Below are 26,636 nucleotides of genomic sequence, written 5' to 3' on the forward strand. Positions count from 1 at the left end.
AGAGAAATAAATGCTTCAGGTTTTTAAGATTGTTTGTAAGGTATCTTTATACATTGTAGTGAGAGCTTGAAACTTTAACGGTTTCTCTTCCCACAAATGTAGACTGACCTCCTGAGTTTTCCAGCATTTGTGTGTGTGTGTGTTTTTCTAAGATTTCTAGGGTGGCATTGGAGGCTTTCATCCCTTTCCTGTTCAGTCACTCATTACCATGCAGGTAGAATCTCCTAAAACTCATGGCTTAAAGCATGCACCATGCATGCACCAACCCTTCTCCTCCTGTTAAAGCTGAAGATTACGCAATGAATCAGTGGATACCTAATACAGTCCTATAATGTGGGTACACTAATCTTAAGAAATAGGTATTTTCACTTTACTGGAACTCCCAGTTTCCCTTATTTCAAAGATTTTCTGCATCTTTACTTTATTGTCACCAAATGATTGATACTAGAGCGTACAATTATCACAGCGATATTTGAATCTGTGCTTCGCACGCCCTGGAGTGTAAATCAATAGTAAATATAATAAAAAACTTAAATTATAAATCATAAATAAAAAAATAGAAATGGGAAAGTAAGGTAGTGCAAGATAGGTCTGGATATTTGGAAGGTACGGCCCAGATCCGGGTCAGGATCTGTTCAGCAGTCTTATCACAGTTGGAAAGAAGCTGTTCCCAAATCTGGCCATATGAGTCTTCAAGCTCCTGAACCTTCTCCTGGGGGAAGAGGGATAAAAAGTGTATTGGCTGGGTGGGTCTTGTCCTTGATTATCCTGGCAGCACTGCTCCGACAGCGTGTGGCGTAAAGTGAGTCCCAGGATGGAAGATTGGTTTGTGTGATGTGCTGGTCTGCATTCACAATTATCTGCAGCTTCTTCCGGTCTTGGACAGACAACTTCCATACCAGGTTGTGATGCCCCCTAGAAGAATGCTTTCGTCAGTGCATCTATAAAAATTAGTGAGGCTTTTAGGGAACAGGCCAAATTTCTTCACCTTTCTCAGGAAGTAAAGGCGCTTGTGGGCCTTCTTGGCAGTGGACTCTGCTTGGTTAGACCAAGTCAGGTCATTTGTGATATTGATCCTGAGGAACTTAAAGCTTTTGACCTGTTCTACCTGCACACCACCGATGTAGATGGGGTTGTGCGGTCTGCTACTCCTTTTGAAGTCAACAACTAATTCCTTCATCTTGCTGACATTGAGGGATAGGTTATTGTCTTCGCACCATGCCACCAGGTTCTTAATTTCCTCTCTGTACTCAAACTCATCATTACTCGAGATACGTCCAACAATTGTGGTGTCATCCGCAAACTTATATATTGAGTTCAATGGAAACTTAGCTACACAATCATGGGTGTACAGTGAGTACAGCAGGGGGCCGAGTACACAGCCTTGTGGGGCACCGGTGCTCAAAGTGATTGTAGAGGAGAGCTTGTCCCCTATTTTTACAGCCTGGGTCCTGTCTGTGAGGAAGTTGAAGATCCAGCTGCAGATCTGAGTGCTAAGACCCAGGTTCTGGAGCTTAGGAATCAGTTTATTTGGAATGATGGTATTAAAGGCAGAGCTGTAGTCGATGAAAAGGAGCCTTACATATGCCTCTTTATTCTCCAGGTATTCCAAGGAGGAATGCAGTGCCAGAGTGATGGCATCTGCAGTTGACCTGTTGCTCCGATAGGCGAATTACAAAGCAAATCTGCATGGTTACCTCTGTCTTCCTTTACAAGTAACTCCACTGTGTACATCTCACAAGACCAATATGAACCATGCTTTGCTGTTGATCATACATAATAACAATACGTCTGTCATTGGCGCTGATGGTTCATAAATCATGTATAATTTATACTGACTATAGGCTTGTGTTCTCAGGAGACAGGTTTTCCACTGCAGGATGTCTGATGGGCTTGAAGGCTGATTTTCATTTTCTTGATTATGTCTTTAGTCCAGCACCACACAACATGTTTGAAACTAGTTATAAGTTGTTCTTTCTGCATTTTCCTGCATTGGCATTGTTGTTCTTAGACTTGGTGTTTTAGCAATCCAAGAGAATCAGAATCTGGTTTAATATCACTGGCATATGTTATGAAATGTGTTGCTTCATGGCAGCAGAACATTGCAATACATAATTAAAATATAAATTACAATATGTATATATAAATCAGAAAATTGAAGTGAATAAATAGTGCAAAAAGAGAGGGGAAAATGGTGAGGAAGTTTTCATGGGTTCATTGTCCATTCAGAAATCAGATGGTGGAGGGTAAGAAGCTCTTCAGTGGAGTATGTGTCTTCAGGCTCCTGTACTTCTTCCTTGATGGTAGCAGTGAGACAAGAGCATGTTTTAGATGAAAGGGAACCTCAATTATAGATGCCATCTTTTAAAGTCATCACTATTTGAAGGTGTTCCAGATACTGGGGAGGCTAGTGCCCATGATGAAGCTGACTGGATTTACAACTTTCTACAGCTCTTTCCAATTGTGTGCAGTGGTCCTTCATACCAGATAGTGATGCAATCAGTTTGTATGCTCTCCATGGTATATCTATTGAAAACAGCAAATGACTCTGGTGACATACCAATTCTCCTCAAACTCTAAATGAAATATATCCACTGTTGTGCCCTATTTGTAATTGTATCAATATGTTGGGCCCAGAATGGATCCTCAGAGAACTTATAACTGCTTACCCTTTCCATTTCTGATCCCTCACTGTGTTTCCTTGTCTCCTACTTCCTGAAGTTCGCAGTCAATTCCTTAGTCTTACTGCTGTTACGGATTCAGCAACAATAAATATATGAATGAGGCAGGGGTTTTTATAACTAATAAAACATTTATTAAACACTGAAAAACAAACCCCCAAAAGTAAACAAATCACTAACGTAACAGGAAATCAGCTGCTGTGCGACAGCTTAAACAGTTCTTAAAGCAATGAAGCTTAAACAGTTTTTAAAGCGATGTTGCAAAAACAGTTCTTCAAAGTAGTATTGCAAAAGTTCAAAATGCTTACAGTCCATTTAAAGGAGAGACTTTTTAAGATGATTTAAATTCTCTTTCACGTTGTGTTGCTGCGGTTCCCAGTCGAACTACTTTTCCCACGAAGAATTTACAAAGATGGAAAATGAAATGGCTTAAAGGCACTGACCTTTCCTTTACAAAACTGTTCCCGACCCTTTCTGCTATTCACAGGGATTAACACAGGGACAGTCAACGAATTCCTTCCGAATGAGGATTAAACAAGGTCGAACCTGTTTCACCGTCAAAATCGACTTTCCCCGATGTTTTAACTCCCGAACTCTGATCTTCACTCTCCACTGATTTTTAACTAGCAGTATTATAAAGAAACTGCTGGCAATGACCTTTTAAACTTTAGGCATGAAATAAAACTCCATCTTTCAGCTAAACTGCGTCATAACATTAAATCTCGCAGTGGCTTGAAGTCAACATGGCAAATCCAGCTACGAACTGCCCCTCCTCACAGGGAGGGGTCCTGCTTTTATACCCTGTAAAAAAAACCTGTCACATGACCTCTACTGGCAGGAAAATGACGTCACTCCACCATCACAAGACCATTACCTCAAGTCCAGTATAGCTTCAACACCTGTCATGTGACAAGTACACCACTGTCACGTGTCACGGGTACGTAACTCTGCTGTCAAGTGCAAGGTTGCTGAGATACCATTCAACCAGCTGATCTACCTTGCTCCTTGTATGCCTCATTGTCACTACCTGAAATTTTGTAAGTATAGTTGCAGTTCAGTTGTGCCTAGTCACACACTGTGCCTTGTGTGTGTAGAGTGGGCTAAGCATGCATCCTTGAGGTTGATTGTCAGCAAGAAGGAGATCCAGTTCCAGGGGGAGGTACAGAGGCTTAGGTTCAAAAGTTTGTTGATTAGAATTGAGGGTGTGATTGTGTTAATTAAAAAGCAGCCTGACTTAATTATTACTATTACCCAGGTTAGCCAAGCCCAGGTGGAGAGTCAGTGAGATTGCATCTGCTGTAGACCTTTTGTGGTGATAGGCAAATTGCAGCAGGTCCACGTCCTTAAGCAAGAGTTGGTTCTCACTGTGTCCAGCCTCTCAAATTTGAGTGCCATTGGGTGATAGTCAATGAGGCAGCTCACCCTGCTCTACTTAGGTGCTTGTATGATTGTTGCTCTTTTAAAGCAAGTGGGAATTATGATAAGAAGCACCACAGAAGCATAGCAGTTAGTGAGATGTTATTACACCCTAGGATGTTGGAGTTTGGAGTTCAGTTACGATGTCCTCTGTAAGAAAGTTTGCACGTTCCTCCCAGGTCTGCATGGGTTTTCTCTGGGTGCTCTGGTTTTCTCCCACAGTCCAAACACATAGCAGTTAGTAGGTTAATTGGTCATTGTAAATTGTCATGTGATTAGGATAGGGGTTAAATTGGTGGATTGCTGGATGGTGTGCCTCAGTGGGCCAGAAGGGCCTGTTCTGCAAAGAGTGACTGTTTCCCTCTTCATGGATGCTACCTGACCTAGTGAGTATTTCCAGCATTTTCATTTTGTGTTATGAATTGTGAACTGATCATTATAAATAATAATGATGTTGATCAACACAGCACCATATATTACATAACTGATGAAGATCACTTTGCTGGAGACCTTCAGTTGTCTGAGATAGTTTAATTTAATGCACTTACATCTAGCCATGGTAATTTGTTGACATGGCAAAAACTTACGTCTTCCTCAGGGATCAGTGTTGCATTCTCCACAATGTTTCTCTTAAGTTATGCATTATAATTTGTCTGCGTACAGGAGATAACAGTCAGTTGGAGATGGTTCCTCATGGAATTTATGTGCCAGGTTTAAAAAGCGACCAGGAACTGTTGGGAATTGTCTGCAGAGCAGGACATTGCAGAGTGAGTAGGAGAAAGTATTTTGTGAAACTTACGCAGCATTTGTAAAAAGCAAGAAGGCCTGTTGGGACTTGTCTGTTGAGCAGGAGATGGTGGAGTGAGCTAGAGACAGTTTGAAAAGCTACTGGGGTGTGTTGGAACTTTTGGTGGGCTGCAATCATCACAAGAAGTTATCTGTCAGTGAGATATTGTGTGGTTTAAAAGAGCTTGGAGCTTTCCAGAATTTTTTGGTGGGCTGCAATCAGAACAATCTGTTAAGCACTCAGGAGGGGCCAATAAACAGAAGTACTGTCTGAATCATGTGAGTATTAAAGGATACACATTGTATTAAAAGGACAGACAAGTAGGCAGAGGGGGTGGGGTGACCTGTTGATAAAAAATGAAATCAAGTCCTGAGAGATAGGATTGGAAGATGGTGAATCCTTGCCGATAGAGTTAAGAAACTGCAACTGTAAAAAGACCCTGATGAGAGTTATATACAGGCCTCCGAACAGTAGCCAGGATGTGGGATATAAGATAGAAAAGGGCAATAATAAAGGCAATATTAATATAGTAATGGGGGATTTCAATTTGGAAATAGAGTGATTAAAATCAGTTTGTGCTGAATCCCAAGCATGGAATTTTGTAGAATGCCTGCAAGATGGTTTTTAGAGAAGCTTGTGGTTGAGCCCACAAGGGGAAAGGCAATTCTGGAGTGGATGTTGTTGTGCAAACCAGATTTCATTAGGGAGTTGAAGATAAAGGTATGTTCTGGAGGGGGTGATCATAATAAGATAGAATTCACTCTGCCATTTGAGAGGGAGAAGATGTATCAGTATTACAGAGGATTAAACAGAATTACAGAGACATAAGAGAGGAGATGGCTAACATTGATTGGAAGGGGGCACTAGCAGGGATGACTGCAGAACAGAAATGGCTAGAGTTTCTGTGGGCAATTTGGAAAGTGAGGCAACTTTTACTAACAAGGGAAGTCAAAGACAGTATAAAAGCAAAGGAGAGAGCATACAATATTGCAAAATTTAGTGGGAAGGGAGAGGATTAGGAAGTTTTTTAAAACCAGCACAAACCAACTAACAAGCCACAAGGAGAAGAAAAGTTGAAATATGATGGTAAGCTAGCCAATAAAATAAAAGAGGATTACAAATGATTTTTTCAGATTTATAAAGAGTAAAAGAGTGGTGAGAGGGGACACTGGAGCACTAGAAAAAGACGATGGAGAGGAATTATGAGAGAATAAAGAAATGGCAGAAGAAATTATTAAGTATTTTGTGTCGGTCTTCACTGTGAAAGACACCAACAGTTTGCCAGAAATTTGAGAGTGTCAGGGAGCAGGAGAGCGTGTAGTTGCTGTTACTAAGGAGTTATATTGGAGAGGCTGAAAAGTCTGAAGGTAGATAAGTTACCTGAGCCAGATGGAATATACCCCAGGATTCTGAAAAAGGTAGCTGAAGAGATTGTGGAGGCATGAGGAATGATCTTCCAAAAATCACTAGATTCTGGAATAGGTCCGGAGGTCTGGAAAATTGCAAATGTCACTCCGCTCTTTTACAAGAGTGGGAGGCAGAAGAAAGGAAATTATAGGCCAGATATCCTGACTTCAGTGGTTGGACAATGCTGGTATTCATTATTAAGGATGGGACTTCGGGGTACTTGGAGGCACATGATAAAGTATGGCAAATTTAGCATGGTTTCCTTAAGGGGAAATCTTGTCTGACAAATATGTTGGAATTTGTTGAGGGAATAACAAGTAGGATAGACATCGGGGAATAGGTGGATATTGTGTACTGGATTTTCAAAAGGCCTTTGGCAAGGTGCCACACATGAGGCTGCTTAGCAAGGCAAAAGCCCATGGTACTACTGGAAAGATACCAGCATGGATAGAAGATGGACTGACTGGCAGGAGACAAGGAGTTGTAACAAAGGCGGTCGATTCTAGTTGGCTGCCAGTGACTGGTGGTTCCCATAGTTGTTGGTATTGAGAGAGCTTGTTTTCACATTATATGTCGGTGAGTTAGAAGACAGAATTGATGCATTAGCAGATCATACAAAGATAGATGGAAGGGCAGGTAGTGTTGAGGAGGCAGAAAGTCTGCAAAAGGACTTGGGCAGATTAGGAGAATGGGTAAAGAAGTGGCAGATATAATGTAGTGTATTAAGTTTATAATCAGGCACTTTGGTAGAGGAAATAAAGGTGTAGACTACTTTCCAAGTGGAGAAACATTTCAAAAATCAGAAGTGCAAAGGGACTTGGTAGTCTTTGTGCAGGATTTCCTAAAGTTTAGCTAGCAGTTTGAGTCAACATATGTGTATCCTTTAATACTCACATGACTCAGACACTACTTCTGTTTATTGGCCCCTCCTGAGTGCTTAACAGATCGTTCTGATTGCAGCCCACCAAAAAATTCTGGAAAGCTCCAAGCTCTTTTAAACCACACAATATCTCACTGACAAATAACTTCTTGTGATGATTGCAGCCCACCAAAAGTTCCAACACACCCCAGTAGCTTTTCAAATGTAGTGATAACATTGATTTTGAGGGGACAAGAACATAAGAGAAAGAGTGTAATACTGAGGCCTGTATTTACTACAATTCAGAAGAATGAGGGGGATCTTATTGAAGCCTATTGGATACTGAAAGGTCTAGATAGAGTGCATGTGGAGAGGATGTTCCTTATAGTGGTTGAGTCTAAGACCTGTAGGGACAGTCTCGGTATAGAGGGATGGACATTTAGAACAGAGGTGAGAAGGAACTTCTTCAATCAGAGGTTGGTGAATTCATTGCCATTAATGACTGTGGAGGCTAGGTCATCGACAATATTTAAAGCAGAGGTTGATAGGTTCCTGATAAGGCAGGGCAACAAAGTTTATGGGAAGACGGCATGGGTATGGGATTGAGAGGGATGATAAATTGACCATGATGAAATGACACGGCAGAATTGATGGGCCAAATGTCCTAATTCTGCTCCTATGTTTTATGATCTTATGCCTTATGTCATGAAATGACCCTCCATTAGACTGGATAGAAATTTCTTCCATTGCTCAGGCACGAATCAGATTCTCATCATAGTTGCTACTGGAAGCTGATCCTGCCCCTTCAAAACAAAAAGATCCCATTGACAGTCAGCAAAGAATTTCATAAATTAATATGAATATTGCTGAATTGATTAGGTTGCTGTTTATTGATTACAGCTCAGCATTCGACACAATCATACCTCAGTTCTACTCAACAAGCTCCAAAACCTGGGAATAACATCTCCTCCTGATTAACAAATAACACTGGCACATCTTAAGGAATCGTGCTTAGTCACTGCTATAATTTCTCTATATCCATGACTGTGTGACCAGACGCAGCTCAAATACCATCTATAAGTTTGCTGATGTCACAACTATTTTTGGCAGAATTTCAGATGGTGATGATGAGATAGATCAGTTGGTTGAGACAACACCTTGCACTCAACATCAATCAGACCAAGAAATTGATTGTCAGGAATGGGAAGTCGAGGGAATACACACCAGTCCTATCGAAGGATTAACAGTAGGAATGGTGAGCAGTTTCAATTTCCTGCGAGTCAACATCTCTAAAGATCTATCCTGGGTCTAACATATAGATGCAATTACAAAGAAGGCACATCAGCAGCTATATTTGTAAAGGAAATTGAGGAGACTTGGTATGTCACCAAAAACTCTTGCAGCTTTCTACTGGTGTATCATGGAGAGCATTCTAACTGCTTGCATTGCCACCTGGTATGGAGAGGCCATTGCACAGGATTGGGAAAAAGCTGAAGAAAGTTGTAAACTCATCCAGCTCCATCATGGGCATCAAGGACTCCTTGTCAATGCGGCATCCAACATTAAGCCCCCCATCACCTAGGACAGGCCCTCTTCTCATTGCTGCCATCGAAGAGGAGGTACTGGAGCCTAAAGGCACAAACTCAAAGTTTCAGGAACAGTTCCTTCCCCACTGCCTTCATTTTTCTGAATGGACAATAAACCCACGAACATTACCTCACTATTTTCTTCCCTCTTTCTGTGCTACTTATTTATAAACTTGTATTTCTTATTGTCACTTATAGATTTTTTCACTATGTATTGCAATGTACTGCTGCCACGAAACAACAAAATTTTTCACAACATATGCCAGTGGTATTAAACCTGATTCTGATTCTAATGTGAACATTTGAGCAGTAATGAGCAGTGGTCGACCGTGTGAAGTTTAATAAACATCAGTGGTACCAGTAGAAGAAATGGATTAGAGCTTCTCTGGAGTTCTGAAATTTTGGTGTCCTTCTGCTGACTTTAATATTTGCCGCAATGACATTGACAGGCAGGTGAGTTTGATATAACAAGTCACTATTTCTCTATCAATATTTTATGCTCTTGGAGTCAGTTTTCAACTATTCAGAGGATTTGACAATGCACCAGAATAGATGATGAGACTCAGAGCAGACGAAACATGGTGCATTTAATTACTTATAGAGAAAAAAGTCCCATAACATATAAAATATGTATTACCTGGAAATAACGACAAACTTAACATGGAGAAACGGGAAAGAGAGTGTGGAAGGGGAAAAGGACATTTTACATTTATTTCAGCTGAAGTGTTCCATGCTATTTATTTTTGGAAATAATACCAATTCAAAGGTGCTCCTGATAAATGTAATACTAGGCCAGATCCTGCATTCCTGTACATCCAATTGAGAGTCACAATGTGAGGCGCTGGAGCTCTCAGAAGCCAGATGTAACAAATTCAACTGGGCTCTACCTGTTCTTTTGACTGGCCCCATGGGAACGCTCAGGGTCGTTCATTGGGAACTGTGCAAAAATGGCCTTTTCCTGCTGCGTGCATCTGCTGTACTGACCGCCTAATTTGATTGCTTCATTAATATCCAAATTTGATGCAAGAAAGACTACTCCAGCAATGGGAGAGTGATTATCAGGACCTCGAGTGTTGGGAGGCAAGTGGGCTGTTGGGACCAGATCTAGCCTGAGTTGGTGAGTGGGAGTGGAGCCAGAAAGTCAAGTTATGAATGGTATAGTAATGTTAGTCAAGTTACATCATGGGATGGGGGGTGGTTCTTTGATGCAGATGGCAGCATGGAAGTTCTGAAGGTGGACAGAGAAGAGTGGGTAGGTTGGGGGGGTGCAAAGATGAAGACGACATAGCAGGGGGTGGGAGATGGAGAACATTTCAGAGGGAGGGTGAACCATGGAAAGATGGCAGTGAAGGGTGACAGCAGAATGCAGAGATGAAGTTAAATTAAAATGTTCAAGCCCCATAAATAATATTGAGCAGGAAGCAATTCAATTTGCTTTGATCCTTGTACAGTCCCATATCGCCAATGTGCTCCCTCTGCTCTAGCAGTCAAACAGATTTGTATTTACAAAGCTCACTCTGTAGTCACTGACCAGAAAAAAAATGGTTTGAAGTAGCTGCGCACTGCTACCCCTTTATTGACGCAGACAGCTGCCGACCACAGGGTGTTTAGAAATTTGCATATACTTTCAGCAGCAGGAGGGAACCTTGGCCACAACTGCATCGGGACAGACAGAGAAGCTTCCTCTTGCTTTCTCAAAGACTCGTGCCTGTGCAGGGCTGTTGGTCGCCAGATGAGTCCCGGGGTGAGAGGGGATTCCCAGGGGATTGTCAGCTTCTGCATTCAACACATTGCACTGGCACAGAGCAGCAGGTAATGTTGCTGCCTCATAGCTGCCGGGATCTGGGTTTGAAATCCTCCTCATCGCTACCTGAATTTCAGCTGAGTGCTCTACTCTCTCAAATACCAAGCAGAGAGCCAGTCATGGTAATTATTCTGCAAGTGTCAAAAGAACATAACATAATCTCAGGTTCAGTGAACCTAGTGGCCTCCTGCAACATGGGAAGTAAGGAAATTCAGTCTGTGTGAAAATGTTGTGAACAGCTCATCAGTTAAGATACTGTGCTCCCATTGGTGGGGAAAGCACTTGCTGTCTTTTGTGCTACGTGATGTTCCTTTAAAAATGTGTCTATATGTCAAAGGTGAATCAGATACATAATTCAGAATAATAGCATGCTAATGTATTCACAGGTTTTCATGCTCTTTCATGTTATAATGACAGAGATGATAAGATTGTAAACATAGATGTTAACTGTCTTTTCTCCCCCTGTAACTCCTGCAGACCATCTGGTCACTTGCGATTGGCAACTATTCTCTAGCCTTTGAGGAGTCCAAATATATGGCTTACAGGACGATTTAATTCTCACTCCTTTCACAAAAATTCGACATGTCTGCTTATCACAGCTGACAGCTATTACTTGACACCCCACTATTCCTGTCACACCACAGGAAGTTTAACCTTGGATTTAATGGTGATTTTGATTATTCCTTTGCCATTATTACTTAATTATCAATTTAATTATCCAGATGAGGCAACTCCCTTGTGCATCTGATTAATTCCCAAAGCAATTCAATGCATCTGCCTGTCTGTAAGAATGTTAACAGCTCACAAATCACTTCTTGACATTTGAGGGCATTTTTTCCCCCTGCAAACTGTGCTCCTGATATATCTTTTTCTGAATTTCTGAATATCACATAATTTAGTGTTAATTTTAAATTAATTAGCGTCATAATTTCATTACATCCTATCCAGTGTACTCAGCATGTACGAGTAAATACTGAAACACTGAATGAAATATATCAGGCAATGCGTTGTTGACCTTCTCCATGTCATTTCATTCAACATTTGCTGTCTGTAACAAAGTGGAGAGAGAAGAATAATATTAAACATGATCAAGGAATTAGTCCTGTAGCAGGGAAACCGGAAGTGAAGCAGCCTAATGGTAGCAAGTGGAGACTTGGCAGGATGGAAGTGGAGTTCAGTACAGCAATTATTTCAGAGGTGATCTTGTTGAAGAATAGACTGTATGACTTAAGCCTGCTCCTCTTTTATAAGTTCGTGTTCTCATTTTCATTTACTTCCCATTTATTTATTCATTTGGAAATGTTTTCATACCCATTATAAATCTAAGGCATCTCATGACTACACTTATCTATATTTTAGTATTATTCCCTCCCACCCTCAGTGAATATCCAATTCCAATATGGAAATAAGGCCTAGCATTTAAACTGGCATAAGCTGAGAATCCCTTGGGTCTGTTCCTCCTTTTTCTAGCCCACTAGTCTTGCTCACTCTCCCACTTCACTATTAAAATTACAACTAATGGATTTTGTAGTGTGCTCATAATATAATGGGAAGAGATCCCAACCTTCATATGGGACTTGACAGAGTAGATGCAGAGAAATTGGTCTTTTTCATTGAAGTGTCTAGAACCAAGAGTCAGTCTCATTTTTAAACTTCAGCCCACAAATAATAAATGCCAATATGCCACTTGGTTTCTGAATTACTTGCTGCACGTGCATGATAACATCTAGATTCCTCTGCACTCCACTCATTTGCAGTCACTTGATTTCTCTTAGCAAAGTATGTGACCTCACAGATTCATATGGTAAACATTTCCAAATGTTTTTCCCCTCATTCCATCTATCCATGCCTAGTGATCAGTTATTTCTTCCTTGATTTAAGGACGCTAGTTAACTGAACATATATTCTAGACAATATATGTTCAGTTAACTAGCATGTACATTTTTTTTGTTCCCTCCTCTTTTGATTAAGGACATTATATTGGAAGTTTTCTAATCCATTGGTACCCTCCTGGGATTCAGTGAGTTTTGAGAAACCAACTGCTGATGTTTCCACTTTCGCTGTCACTTCTTTTATAACTCTAGGATGCAAATTCTAGATTTGGGCATCTTGTCTGATTTCTTATCCCCTATGGTAAAAATTCTACCCTTAATTCTTTATGGAGTTCTCTATTGGTTTTAATGATCATTATGTAGTTGATTCATGCTACCAACTCCTTAGTTTCATTTAACACACACAAAATGCTGGTGGAATGCAGCAGGCCAGGCAGCATCTATAGGAAGAAGCACTGTCGATGTTTCGGGCCAAAAACCTTTGTCAGGACTAACTGAAAGAAAAGATAGTAAGAGATTTGAAAGTAGGAGGGGGAGGGGGAAATCCAAAATGATAGGAGAAGACAGGAGGGGATGGGGTGAAGCTTCTCCAGCTCAATCACCTTTCCAGCTCTTAGCTTCACCCCATCCCCTCCTGTCTTCTCCTATCATTTTGGATTTTCCCCTCCCCCCCCGACTTTCAAATCTCTTACTATCTTTCCTTTCAGTTAGTCCTGACAAAGGGTCTCAGCGCGAAACATCGACAGTGCTTCTTCCTATAGATGCTGCCTGGCCTGCTGAGTTCCACCAGCATTTTGTGTTTTGCTTGAATTTCCAGCATCTGCAGATTTCCTTATGTTTGCCTTAGTTTAATTTTCCTTTTTGTATGTCCACTGAAACTCTCGCTGTTTGATTTTATGTTACCTGCCATTTTTAAACTTACGATCAATTCTCTCCTTTTTAGACTTTTGGTCCTCTGGAGATCACTAAAAAAAAATCTCAGTCCTCTGGTCTATCATCAGCTTTTGCCACTTTATAACATCTAGTTAAAATATGGTTTAAAAATTTAATTGAAGTCCTTTGTTAACTGCAGATGATTCATCCTTCTCATTGAGTTATTCCATTTGATTAAATAAATATCTGGTGATTATTATGAAATAGCTGCTTCTGTTGATGCTCATCCACTGACCTTAGCCTTATTTCTAAATCCATCTTTATTTTTTTAATTACCCTTATTTAAATTGAAGATATTCGTTGTGGTTCCCAAATTATTGGCCCTCTAATTTTACCAGGTTGTGATGGTTACTCACTTATAGAATCCTAAACTAGAGTATCTTTTATCAATCCTACCTTAATATGCTCAACCAAATGTATAATTGTCTCTTTCTGTGTACTTCCTGTAATGTTCAAAGAATATTGTCCTCTTTATCCACCCTGTACACTCTCACAAATTGAATAAATTTGTTAAAACTAATTTCCTTTCATGAAAACCATGTTGATTTTAGATGATTGTCTTATGATTTTCTCAGTTACTAAGATATTCCCACAGGTGAGAATATTAGTTAATGGGCTGCGTATGACACTTTGAGCTCCCTATAAAATCTGCATGCTGTTTTATGAAGAGTAGGAGGATTTTGTCCAATTAACATGCAGCTGATGTGAGAGACCAGAAATTTTATTCTCCATGTTAATAGCTCTGATCAGGGATGTCATGGTACATTATTTGTTAATTTGTGACAGAAGACCAAAGTCACCTACAAAGATTGTTGACAGGTGATTCAGCCCATGGTGCATATGGGGCATTAGTAGTTGTGTTAAGATCTTTGGAGTTAGAGATCTCAAGTGATTCTTGAGTTACTGAAACACTTGCCCTAGAAATCTTGAGCTCCTTTATATGCACATAATAGAAGTAGTCTTAATGAAGCAGATTAATTCCTCCTCATCATTCCCTACCATTTGATAATACTCAGTGCTGTTTCTAGGATGCTGGTAATCCAGCAAGATTCTTAACTTCCAGAAATGGGTTTCAGTTATGAATTTGTCTATGGAGTTCCTGTTCATATTTTCATGTTAGAAGGCACAACTTTAACTGGACAGCTTTCTTTATAAAACCATAGACCATAAGACATAGGAGCAGAATTAGGCCATCTGGCCCATCAAGTCTGCTCTGCCATTTAAACATGGCTGATCCTTTTTTTCAATCTCCTCCTCAAACCCAGTTCCTGGCTTTCTCCCTGTAACCTTTGATGCCATGTCCAATTAAGAACCTATCAATCTCTGCCTTAAATATACCCAACAACCTAACCTCCACATCTGCATGTGGCAACAAATTCCACAAATTCACCACCCTTTGGCTAAAGAAATTTCTCCTCATCTCTGTTTTGAAAGGAGCCCCTCTATCCTGAGGCTGTGCCCTCTTGTCCTAGACTCTCCCACCATGGGAAACATCCTTTCCACATGTAACTCTCGGTTTGGCTAGCAGCTTAATCTAAGGGAAAACTGCCTCCGGCCCGACCAAACTTAAGAAGTCTTGTTTGGATGGATGCTCTGTGATGTATTCACTGTTACAAATCAGTACTATGAAATAACAAACAGTACACAATATGAAATTAAACGATTGAGTTTTATAATTCTTAAATGACTATATGGTTAGTAAGGAAACAAAAAATGGGCCCATTCTCATGAAACAGTCTAGTGTGCAATGTTGGAGCTCACGGTTCCATTCATTTATTCCCCGTTGATTTCTTCCGAACATAGCTGACCCTTAGACCTCCATTCCAAGTCCACTCCATCCGGCGGTCTACCAACTCTCTCCATTCGTGACTTCTCTCCTCCTCTCTCCACGACAAAAGTCCACGAAATCCCTGTTCCCAGACCCGCAAGAAAGAACAACATCCCTCTCATTGGATAGCACACATTCCAAAGCCCCATTATCTCTATCCATAACCCAAACATTTCTGCTACTGAGAAACCATTACCTTAGCAATGAAACATTACAGGGAGGCCATTATATTAGCAGTGAAACCTTACAGCGTGCTACACATGTCTACTCTGTCTAGGCCTTTCAACATTTGAAAAAAGGTTTCAATGAGATCCCCCCCCTCATCCTTCTGAATTCCAGTGAGTACAGACCCAGAGCCATCAAATGTTCCTCATATGATAAGCTTTTTCTTCCTTGTATCATCCTTTTGAACTTTCTATGGACCCTCTCCAATGCCAGCACATCTTTTCTAAGATAAGGGGCCCAAAACTATTCACAATACTCAATGTGAGACCTCACCAGTGCCTTATAAAGCCTCAGCAATGCATCCATGTATTAGAAATGTAGAAACATAGAAAACCCGTAGCACAATACAGGCCCTTCAGCCCACAAACCTGTGCTGAACATGTCCTTATCTTAGAAATTAAATTGAACATAAGGAAACTAAGAAAAAACATTTTATTCTAACAAGACTTGTATGGGCCAAAGCAAATGTGAGATAGATCAATGTTTTTTTATGTCCAATTATTATTGATTAGCATTTATGTTCAGAGTCAGCTTTTATTTAATGGGTATTCGATTGGTTCTAACTGAAACCTGTAATTATGTTATTTCTTGAAATCACAACAAACCAAATTAAAAATTAGCTTTTTATCATATAAAGATGGTGTCAGGCAATTATAGTAAATTCTATAAGGATATATATGGTGGATAGTCAGTACTTGTTTCCCAGGGCACCAATAGCAAACATCAGAGGGCATATGTACAAAATTAATGGAGGGAAGTTTAGGGGAGACATCAGGGGTAAGTTTTTTACACAGAGGGTTGTGAGTGCCTGGAATGACTTGCCAGGAATGGTGGTGGAGACTAAACCATTAGGGGTATTTAAGAACCTCCTGGACAGGCACATGGATGAAAGAAAAATAGAAGGTTATGGGGTAGTGTGGGTTTAGTAGTTTTTTTAAGGATTTTATGGGTCGGCACAACATAGAGGGCTGAAGCGCTTGTACTGTGCTGTAGTGTTCTATGGTTCTATGGATCTTACTTTGCTTTAAGAATTACTTATGTTGATGAAATATAAAAAAACTCCACTCAGGCATGTGTTTGTTATTCAGTACCAGCAATATATAGAATATTGGGTAAAGATGAATTTAAGAAAAAATGAACAGTATTTCTGGCTACAGTTACAAAATATTGGATATGTTTATTCAGATATCATGATGAGGGATTGCAGTGGCATACATATGTTAACAGGACTAAAATGAAAACTATCAAGATAATGAGTTAGTAATGTCATATATTAAATATTTAACCTATAAATGAATGTCAGAAGAATGTAGTTATTCGGCCCATTGTTCCAATAGACATTTTTTTGACATATACAGTATTCTATCAACATAATTCTATTTGAACTATTTTTAATCTGGTACTGTTTTATAGACAAAATTGCACATTAATTGGCTGAGCATGTTAAAGATTATTCTCATTAATATGGATGAATGTGGAGAATGGATTTTAAATGTCTTGTTCACATCGACTTGAAGGTCTTGTTATGTTGCTGATAGTGTCATGTATTATTAGTGTAGTTAATAGAAAATATTATAGGACAAATTAATAAAGAACTGCCTCATTTTTTGAAACACCAGGTTTCAGAAGTAATTTATGTTCATCCATTTTTGACTGGATCTGTTTAATTAGATCCATGCTTCCAGCCATACAAGTATTCTGCTGAAAAAGAAATTTAAGAGAATGAGCAAAATATCTAACTGGTTAAAATTAAGCTAAAGTCATTTTTAGTTAAAACATTAAAATCAATACTACTTAATTATTAAATGATAAATAGTACCCTGAAATAACAACAGATTGTAAAAGAATGATATTTTATTTATCAAAAGATATTACATGGTTACAGTCTCTACTGGTCCAACGAGTCCACACCGTCGAATTGCACCCAGCTGACTAATTAACCTATTAACCCAAATCTATTGGAAAGTGGGACGAAACTGGAGCACCTGAAGGAAACCCATGTGGTCACAGGGAGAACATATAAACATACAGACAGTGGTGGAATTGAATAATAGGGTAATGTGAACTATTATGCTCCATGTAGAGGCTGCATTCTTGTGGTAGTGTTCCTTGTAGATTTTCTCAGTGGTGTGGTGGGCTTTGCCTCTATGGACTAGGCTGAATTCATCCTTTTTTTGTAGGCTTTTCTGTGCTTGGGCATTGTGTTTTCATACTAAGCCGTGGTGGAAACAGTCAAGATACAGTTATAGTGCTCAATATAGATTACTAAGTAGAAACTTACTTTTACAACCCTGAAATTCAAAGCTTGTCATCATCAAAGACCTCCACCATTCAGGCGATGCTCTCTTCTCACTGTTGTCATGGAGAAGGAGCTACAGGAGCATTAAATGCTACACCACCAGGCTCAGGTACAGTTATTACGCTTCAACTTCAGACTCCTCAACCGGCGTGGATAACATCTCTCAGCTTAACTCTGAACTGATTCCCCAACCCATGGATTCACTTTCAAGGACTCTATAACTCGTGTTCTCAGTATTATTCATTTGTTCGTTCGTTCATTCATTCATTCATTATCATTTTTTTTTTGTTTTTGCGCAGTTTGTGTTCTATTGCACATTGTTCTTGTCAATATTTGTGTGTAGTTTCTCACTGATTCTACTGTCTTCCTTTGGTGTACTGTGAATGCCTAAGGGAAATGAATCTCTAGGTAACATATGGTGACATATACATACTTCTACTTTTAGCTTTGAACTTTGTAACAAATTTGAAACCATTTTCACAGTTATTCAATGATACATTGACAGAATGCCACAAAATGTTTATTGCTACCACCATCTATACTTGCATTGCTATGAACTTAATATGCTTGGGTTCACCAAGCTCAATTCTTCCTCTAGCCAACTAGCTCATTCATTATATTTTATTTATTTCAAAGAAAATTGTGAGGTTGTTTTTATATTAATGAAATTTCTGCAGCCAGGGTGCAATGAGCACCTCAAACCACTAATTTTAAGCAACACTTTCAATTATTCATTATTCTAAAATATGGCAATTAAAGTAGAATGTCGTGGGCTGAATGTTGCATTGGAAATAATGGTACTAACAACAGTACTCAACATTTTTAACAAGTAAATTGGACAGTTTCAATGACAGAACATCCACAATTACATGCATAAATCAGCACTTTGCTAACCAATATATCCTACACCTTTATTAGTTACGCAAGAATAACATCTTACTGAGAGGTTCGTCATTGCTACAGAAGTTGCTGTTTTGCTTGATTTATATCCACCCAACTCTCCAGGAACAAAGTAGCTGGGGACTAGTGGAAAACAGTAGCTTTAAACATGATGTGAAAATGTAATTAATAAACATTCTCTCAGGCCTTGAAAACTCACTTTAATATGTAAAATGTCTAATTTCATCATAGTTTAATTATAGCTGAGTACTTGAAATATCAAGTAATATTTCTTTTTTTCTCTTTTAATCTAATAGTACTTTATAATGTTTGATTTGACACTTTAATATTCCAGCTTCAAGTTCAGGCCCTCCCTGTGTTGCTCATTAATGATTCTTTAATCTTGTTATTTACTCTGTTCATAGGATTCAGTTCCTCTGTAGGGAACTGCTTTTCTTTTAGGCATTAGCTCTATTTTCATTTTCCATGTCCCTACTGCGTGCTCACACATTTGTCATTTTAAGTATCTGCTCCTATGCATTTATTTTTTTAATTAACTGTTTAGTGTGTATCCTCTCTGTATGCTTCTTACCAAATTGTCTTTGCAGAAAATATCATCTGCAGTCTTCCTGCTCAATTATTAATATGTTTGAGTAACTCTGACATTATTTAGTCTTTTTACAGTTAAGCACATTTTTGGTTTTGTATGTAGTCAACAAATGTTGATGTGTTGCAAATACAAAACCTAGAAAGCAAACATGTAGGAAAAATGTATTTCATGTAACTCTTTCCAACTTCTCTCAATGTAGTAAAATACTTAAAGAGCAAACAATTATTTTATAAGCTGTAAAAATTAGGAAAAAAGAGAAATTACTCAATTGCCATTTTGTCATCCATTATAAGAATCCCCCATTTCATATCTAATCTTTCTACACCACTCTAGAATAGAAAAGCAAGTAATTAGAATACAAGAGCAAGGATGTGATGCTGAGGCTTTATAAGGCACTGGTGAGGCCTCACCTTGAGTATTGTAAACAGTTTTGGGTCGACATTGGAGAGGGTCCAGAGGAGGTTCAAGGATGATTCCAGGAATGAAAGGGTTATCATACAAGGAAAATTTAATGGCTCTGGGACTGCACTCGCTGGAATTCAGAAGGGTGAGGGGAGATCTCATTGATAGCTTTTGAATGTTGAAATGCCTAGACACAGTAGATGTGGAAAGGAGTCTAGGACAAGGGGGCATAGCCTCAGGATAGAGGGGTACCCTTTCAAAATAGATGTGGAGAAATTTCTTTAGCCAAAGTGTGGTGAATTTGTGGATTTTGTTGCCACATGCAGCTGTGGAGGCCAGGTCATTGGGTGTATTTGAGGCAAGGATTGATAGGTTCTTCATTGGACATGGCATCAAAGGTTACGAGGAGAAGGCTGGGAACTGGGGTTGAGGAGGAGAGAGTAAAAAAGGATCAGCCATGTTTGAATGGCAGAGCAAACTCGATGGACCAGATGGCCTAATTCTGTTCCTATATCTTATGGTGTAGGTAACTTTAATCACCACTCATTTGAGCTGAATCTATGACCTACAGTCTCACCTTCAAGGACTCTTTGCAACTTATGCTCTCAGTATTTTTTGTTTGTTTTTGCACCATTTTTCTTCCTTCGTGCATAGATTGTTTATCCTTTTTTGGTTTATGCAGTTCTTTAAAAGTTCTATTGTACTGTTTTCCCATAAATGCCTGCAAAAAAAAGTATCTCAAGGTAGTATGTGAAAATACGTATTTTGATAATAAATTTATTTTGAAATTTGAGCTTTTGGTTTATAATATAGTTTTCTATTTAAACCGTGAAAGGAAATTGATTTTCAAGGATTTTAAAATATTTTAAACAATTTTCATGCATGATATGTTAAGTGTATTTTTATGTACTCTTTTTTACTTCTATTTACTCTATGTATTTTATAAATGTGGTTTAATTTTCTTTCATTTTATTAGCATTCTGTTTTTAATTATACCTCCTTAAATTATTTATTCAGAATCAGGTTTATTATCACCAGCCTGTGACATGAAATTTGTTAACTTAGTAGCAGCAGTTCAATGCAATACATAATATATATAAAAAATAATAAAAATAATTAACTAAATCTTATTGTATACTTTATACATATATTGAATAGATTAAAATCATGCAAAAACAGAGATACTATATAATTTTTTAAAAGTGAGGTAGTATCCAAGGGTTCAATGTTTGTTTAGGAATCAGATGGCAGAGCGGAAGTATCTGTTCCTGAAACACTGATTGTGTGCCTTCAGGCTTCAGTACCTCCTACGTGATTGAACTAATGAGAAACCTTTGACCTTAGCCTTAACCATTGACAGTTCTCTTTCTTTTTTGTTGTTTCATTGTTTATATTGAAACACCATATATTGGGTCAAGCTTAGTATTGACCTACAGGAAATAAAATCCTCACACTTACAAATATAAACCAGAGCAGAGAAGTTAGCCTGATGCACATTTGCAAAAGTTCAAAGATGTTAGCCTATTATGCCATTGGCCCAGACAAGATTCACGTGTAAACTTCTGTCAGATAAATCTTTGCACAGTGGTTTAGTTGGCTTTGGAGATTTTGAATACAATTTTCAAAAATAATTTGAAGAAAACTAAGTTTTAAAAATTGAAATTTTAAACAGTTAAAATATATTCAAGAGCATTAAAATTAAAAAAAAAACATGAAAAACATCTAAATAAAGCAAGAGATTTAAAAAAAACAATACTTAACTTACAGCTGATTTTTTGGAACTGAGGGACAAGATCTCTCTGTGCTAAGCCAAAACTGTCACACGTTGTTTAACCAGTTCCACCATGAGAACTGTGAAAACCTCTGCACTTCATGCTCCCTTGCTGATCTCCATGGGAAGTTCACATCTGGACACAATTGCAAAACACCTGACTGCAATGGGAAGACGTCACCTTTGTTACATTGAGAAATCTTGGCTGTTATAAAGATGAGTATTAATGTTTTCTGGCAGTGTCTTGACTGTTACGGTTGATGTTTCCTTCAAATAACTTTATCTACTTGCTTCATTTCCCTAAATTAGTTTCCATGTGGATTGTATTCATGACCACATGCAGTCAGAAGCAATATTCCCTCTAATTGTCGTAGTCAGTGTGCGCAAAAATCATATGTTTGCAAATTTATTTCCTGTGACATAAGTATGTGCGCACTGAATGCACACATGGCACAGTTTATGTGGCGTTACAAAATATTTGACAAAAAACTGCACAGAATAACAACAAAATAACATACATATTTAAGTCACTCAGTTATTTTTTTTCTCTCTCCTGTCTTTGACATTTACCCATTCTTTGTAAACTTTATCTAGACTAATAGAACTCCCATCCAATTGATAGCTTGTGATTCTCATTAACATATCCAAATGACATTCACCTAAACGGTTTCTCAGCTTGTTTCTGAGTTGATTCATTAGGCTAGTCCACACTGGACGCAAGAAAGATTCCCCCAATGTCATTCAACTGTGCAAGATCAACATTACTGACGCTCCATCAGACGTAAACATCAGCATTTTATGGAGGTCAAGTTTCTTCTCTTCATAAAACTGCATGATCGCTGAAACAATAGAAGAAGCAGCACATGCCTGCAGCTGGACTATTGCGCCAAAAAACGTTTTATAAACAGTACAATCTTTAAATCTGAATTTGAAGTACAGAATGAGACATTTGTTGACAGATATGTCTATGGTTTCATCAACTTCTAACGTTTAAAAATCTGCTGATGCTATTTCTTCAAACATGTCTTTCTGAACAATATAGTTGATATTCTCCAGAAATTTGAATGCATAATTTTTGCTTCACCAGCTGTCTGGGAGCTGAACATACTTTTCCATATGTTCATTAATGTGTTGAACTGAATGTAAAGAGTTATTCATTTTAACAGCTAACAACACACTGTTGATAAGAACTTTGCTCTCCTCTGGGTTTGATCGTTTTTGCTCTTGCTCATCTGGATTCAACCGTAACATGCGTAGCACTCCTGTGACGGGTATTGACGGGTTCTGTTGCCTGAGCTTTTGTACACCGTCCAAGTGCAATTTACTTGCCAAATGGTGCTTCAAAAAGTCAAGTTTCCAAATATCATCCCATTTCTTTTCACTAGCAAATTCTCCAGCAACTTTTGCATCATGATAATACAAACAGATAACTCCATTTTCGGAATCATTCATAAATATTTCTCATAGCTGAAGGTTCATGACCTCATAAGCTTTCAGTGTAGTACTTTCTGCTATTTTGTTAAGCCATTCAACTTTAAACAAATTTGCAGTTCTTTTGCGCTTCATGCCCTTCGTTTCTTTTGAATTTAACATAGCAAATCAATATTGTTTTCAATAAAAACTTAGTAAGCTATCTACAGGATTTGAAACAGATCTTTGTAAACTTTATAATATGAACACTGTCCACCAAAGATGGCTGCCGCCGTGATGCAGCTGTACAAACTGGAAAGGTGAGGTGACGTAAATTAGTGACGTGCATTGTGGTATTTGAAAAACTGACTAAATAGTTAACAGAAACACTTAGCTAAAAGATTATTTTCAATAAGTATAATTATTAATTACTACACTATTTTAGGTAACTAACCTTTTGTGCGCACATTAATTTCCTTTGTACGCTGGTTGAAAGACGTGTGTGCGCGCATACACGCACACAACTTAGCGGGAACACAGGTCAGAAGTGTCAAACAAGTGATTCATCTTATGTTATTGTTGAGATTGCTGGAAGTCAGAATCCTGGCAATTTGATTTCTTCCACATGACGCTGAGAAGTATTTATGTGACTAGCAGCAACCCAGCAGTTGTAATGAAGACTAGTGAGCCACGATAAGCTAAGTTACTAGCCAATGTGCTCCAAAACTGTTGAAACATTGGTATGTCAACTGCACCATGCTCATTAATATGAGATTTCTGGAGCAGGTCAGTATTCATTCTCTGGGGAGTGACTTGATTCTGACTCTGCAAAGGCTTTCTATTATTCACAAGGCACAGATCAAGCAAATGATAGAATACTTGCCCCTCATCTCGATGAGTGCAGCTCCAACAACTCTCAAGAAATTTTAAGCCATCTAGTTCACCTGATTAGTATCCCATCCGCTACTCTAAATACTCATTCCTGCAACCATTGCATAATGACTGCCTTGTGTACCATCCTCGAAATGTACTGCTGTTACACAGCATGACTCTCCTGACGGTGCCTAAAAAACTGGCAATTTTTATCCCCAAAAAGAACAAGGGCAATTAGCACTAGGAAAGAGCACCAGCATCAGATTTCCCCTTTCAGTTCAACACAGCTCTGCCTGTGGAATACATCACCAAGCATTCCTTCATTGTTATTGTGTAAAAATGCTCAAGCTCCCTCACAAAATTCACTGATGGAGTACCTTCGTGAGGAGAATTGCAGGGGTTCAAAATGACCTTTCAGCACCACCTTTTCAAGAACAGTTAGGGATGGGCAATGAAAGCTTGAATGCTGGCCTTACCAGCTCAGCAAAGAAACTGGAGAATGAATAAATGAGAAAGAAAACTCTGATTTTGAAACAGATCATGAATGATTGTTAGGAACTGATGCTTAGAAATTCTATGCCTTGTGAGAATGAGTGCTCCATAGTGGACCCTCAGCAGTTAATTGCTGCCCCTGTCTGTACTTGATCTACTATGATATTAATGTGCCAACCTTAACGCTTTGTCTGCCCAAATGGTCTATTCTATTATACATGATGTACAGAAGCAAAATGTGTTCACAAATGGTACACTTTGTGATCTTCTGCAGGCAATTACTCCTATCTCTATTGCCCCTGATTATGGAATTTGAAAGTGGCTTTCACGTAAGCAAGGAGTGTGGATGGGAACATGCACTATGTTCCACCAACAGCCAACATGATAGCAATTGTCGGAGATAGATATGTGAAACAGGAATGTTAGTGCTTGAATGGATCTGCAGGAACCAAGGGCAAAGAAAGCTGCAGATGCTACCTTTTTATGTAATCCTGTAAGGTCAGGATAAATTGCTTCCTCTCCAGTTCTGGGGAGTAGAAGATGCATTCTGCATGATATTTTTTTAACATGGGATAGCATCATATATCAGCTACTACTTGAGCTTGACAAGGCAATACCTTGGTTCATTGATAAGGAGGTGCAAGGTGATTGGATTTATACAAGGCAAGAACAACCATGCTGGGGTGGGGTGCGGAGGGAAAACTTCACTGTTAGACTCCCCAGATGTGTTCCAGATGTGATTTGGGGATTTTAACTAATGTGCTAAAGGGCTTCTCCCTATCTATCTGTCCCTTCTGTCAGTGTCTGCATTGTTCACATATGACATACTTGTAGCAGAAAATCACGGTAGATGCATTAATCATGAGTGCCAGTTAATGTCATGAACTCTCTCTGGTAATTTTTATGTGAGGGTGACAAGTATAGTGACTGAATTTAATGAAGTTTATCTGGTATACCCAGGGTGCTCAGGCTTGTTTGGAAATCAAATTTTAAATGAACTTAATTTTCTTGTCATATAAAGCTGTTGCATTCTGCAATAAGATTTCCAGCCCTCATCTTTTCAATATAATTTACCGTAAATTAAAGTGATATTATTTTTATTTTGTCATAAATATAGATTCATCATGAAACACAATCTGTTGGAAATTAATTCACAGCTGTACATTCTAGATGTGTGATATAGTAACACATGTTCTTTGGACTATGCTTCTGAAACCATGTTCTATTAAAATATGTTGAACGAAATTTCAAAAGTTATTTTCAACATATGAAGATTACCCGTTTATATATAAAGTGGATTTAATAGTGGGTCATTTTTGATTTATTCAGGCAGGTGTGCTGTTGGGAAGGGTTGAAACTAACTTGGCAGGGAGATGGGAAGTAGAGCGATAGGTCTGAGGATGTTGCATTTGGCATACAAGTCGAAGCATTCTGCAATGAGACTGTGAAAAATGACAGGCAGATGAGAGGGCAAAATTGCAGTTAGTGGGGGCAAATTTAAGATATGCTAGCCAATAATATCAAAGAGGATACCAAAAATCTTTCAAGAATCTCTAGAATCAGGAAAGGTTCAGGAGGACTAGAAAATTACAAATGTCACTTCACTCATTAAGAAGGGAGGGAGCCAGAAGAAAGGAAATTATAGGCCAGTTAATCTTATTTTAGTGGATGGGAAGATTTTGGAGACCATTATAAAGGATGTTGTACTTGGAGATGCAAGATAAAATAGGCCAAAATTGACATGATTTCCCTAAAGGAAAATCTTTCCTGACAAATCTGTTGGAATCCTTTGAGGAAATAACAGGCAGAATAGACAAAGGAGTGTTGGTGGATGTTGTTTACTTGGATTTTAAGAAGAACTTCGACAGAAGAACTCATTCACATAAGGCGGCTTAGCAAGTTAAGAAAACATGGTATTACAGAAAAAATATTAGCACGAGCAGAAGATTAGCTGACTAGCAGAAGCATTGAGTTGGAAAAAATGGGGCCTATTATAGTTGGCTGACAGTGATTAGTCATGTGCCCCAGGGGTTAGTGTTGGGACCACTTCTTTTCACATTACATATCAATGATTTAGGCTATGGAATTGATAGTTTTGTTTGTGGATATTACAAAGATAGGTAGTGGAGCAGGTAGTGTTAAGGAAGGAGGGAGTCCGCGGAAGGACATAAATGGTCGTTGGGTGACAGTCCGAGGGGGGAAAGCGAAGGAGAGTAGACAGGTAGTCCAGAGCACCCCTGTACCATTCCCCTGAATAATAAGTTTACCGTCGTGGATGCTGTTGGTGAGGACGACAGACCAGGTGTGAGCCACAGTGGAAGGGCCTCTAGCACTGAGTCTGACCTTGTGGTGCAGAAAGATGGGACAGAGAAGAGGAGAGCTGTCGTCATTGGAGACTCTATAGTCAGGGGAGCAGACAGGAGATTTTGTGGACGTGAGAAGGAAACCCGTATGGTTTGTTGCCACCCGGGTGCCAGGGTCCGGGATGTCTCTGACTGGGTGCATGACATTCTGGTACCAGAGGGAAAGCAACCAGGAGTTG

The 26,636-nt window shown here is 39.0% G+C and overlaps 1 protein-coding gene across 1 annotated transcript in view; it reads left to right on the top strand.

Annotated features, from left to right (window-relative positions):
• The window catches only part of LOC132405448 (netrin receptor UNC5A-like), a 580,373-nt gene that overhangs the window by 337,061 nt on the left and 216,676 nt on the right, over positions 1–26,636 (top strand). The window lies entirely within an intron of this gene.

The sequence above is a fragment of the Hypanus sabinus genome, chromosome 15 (genome assembly GCF_030144855.1).
Source record: "Hypanus sabinus isolate sHypSab1 chromosome 15, sHypSab1.hap1, whole genome shotgun sequence".
In the NCBI taxonomy this organism is placed as follows: domain Eukaryota; kingdom Metazoa; phylum Chordata; class Chondrichthyes; order Myliobatiformes; family Dasyatidae; genus Hypanus; species Hypanus sabinus.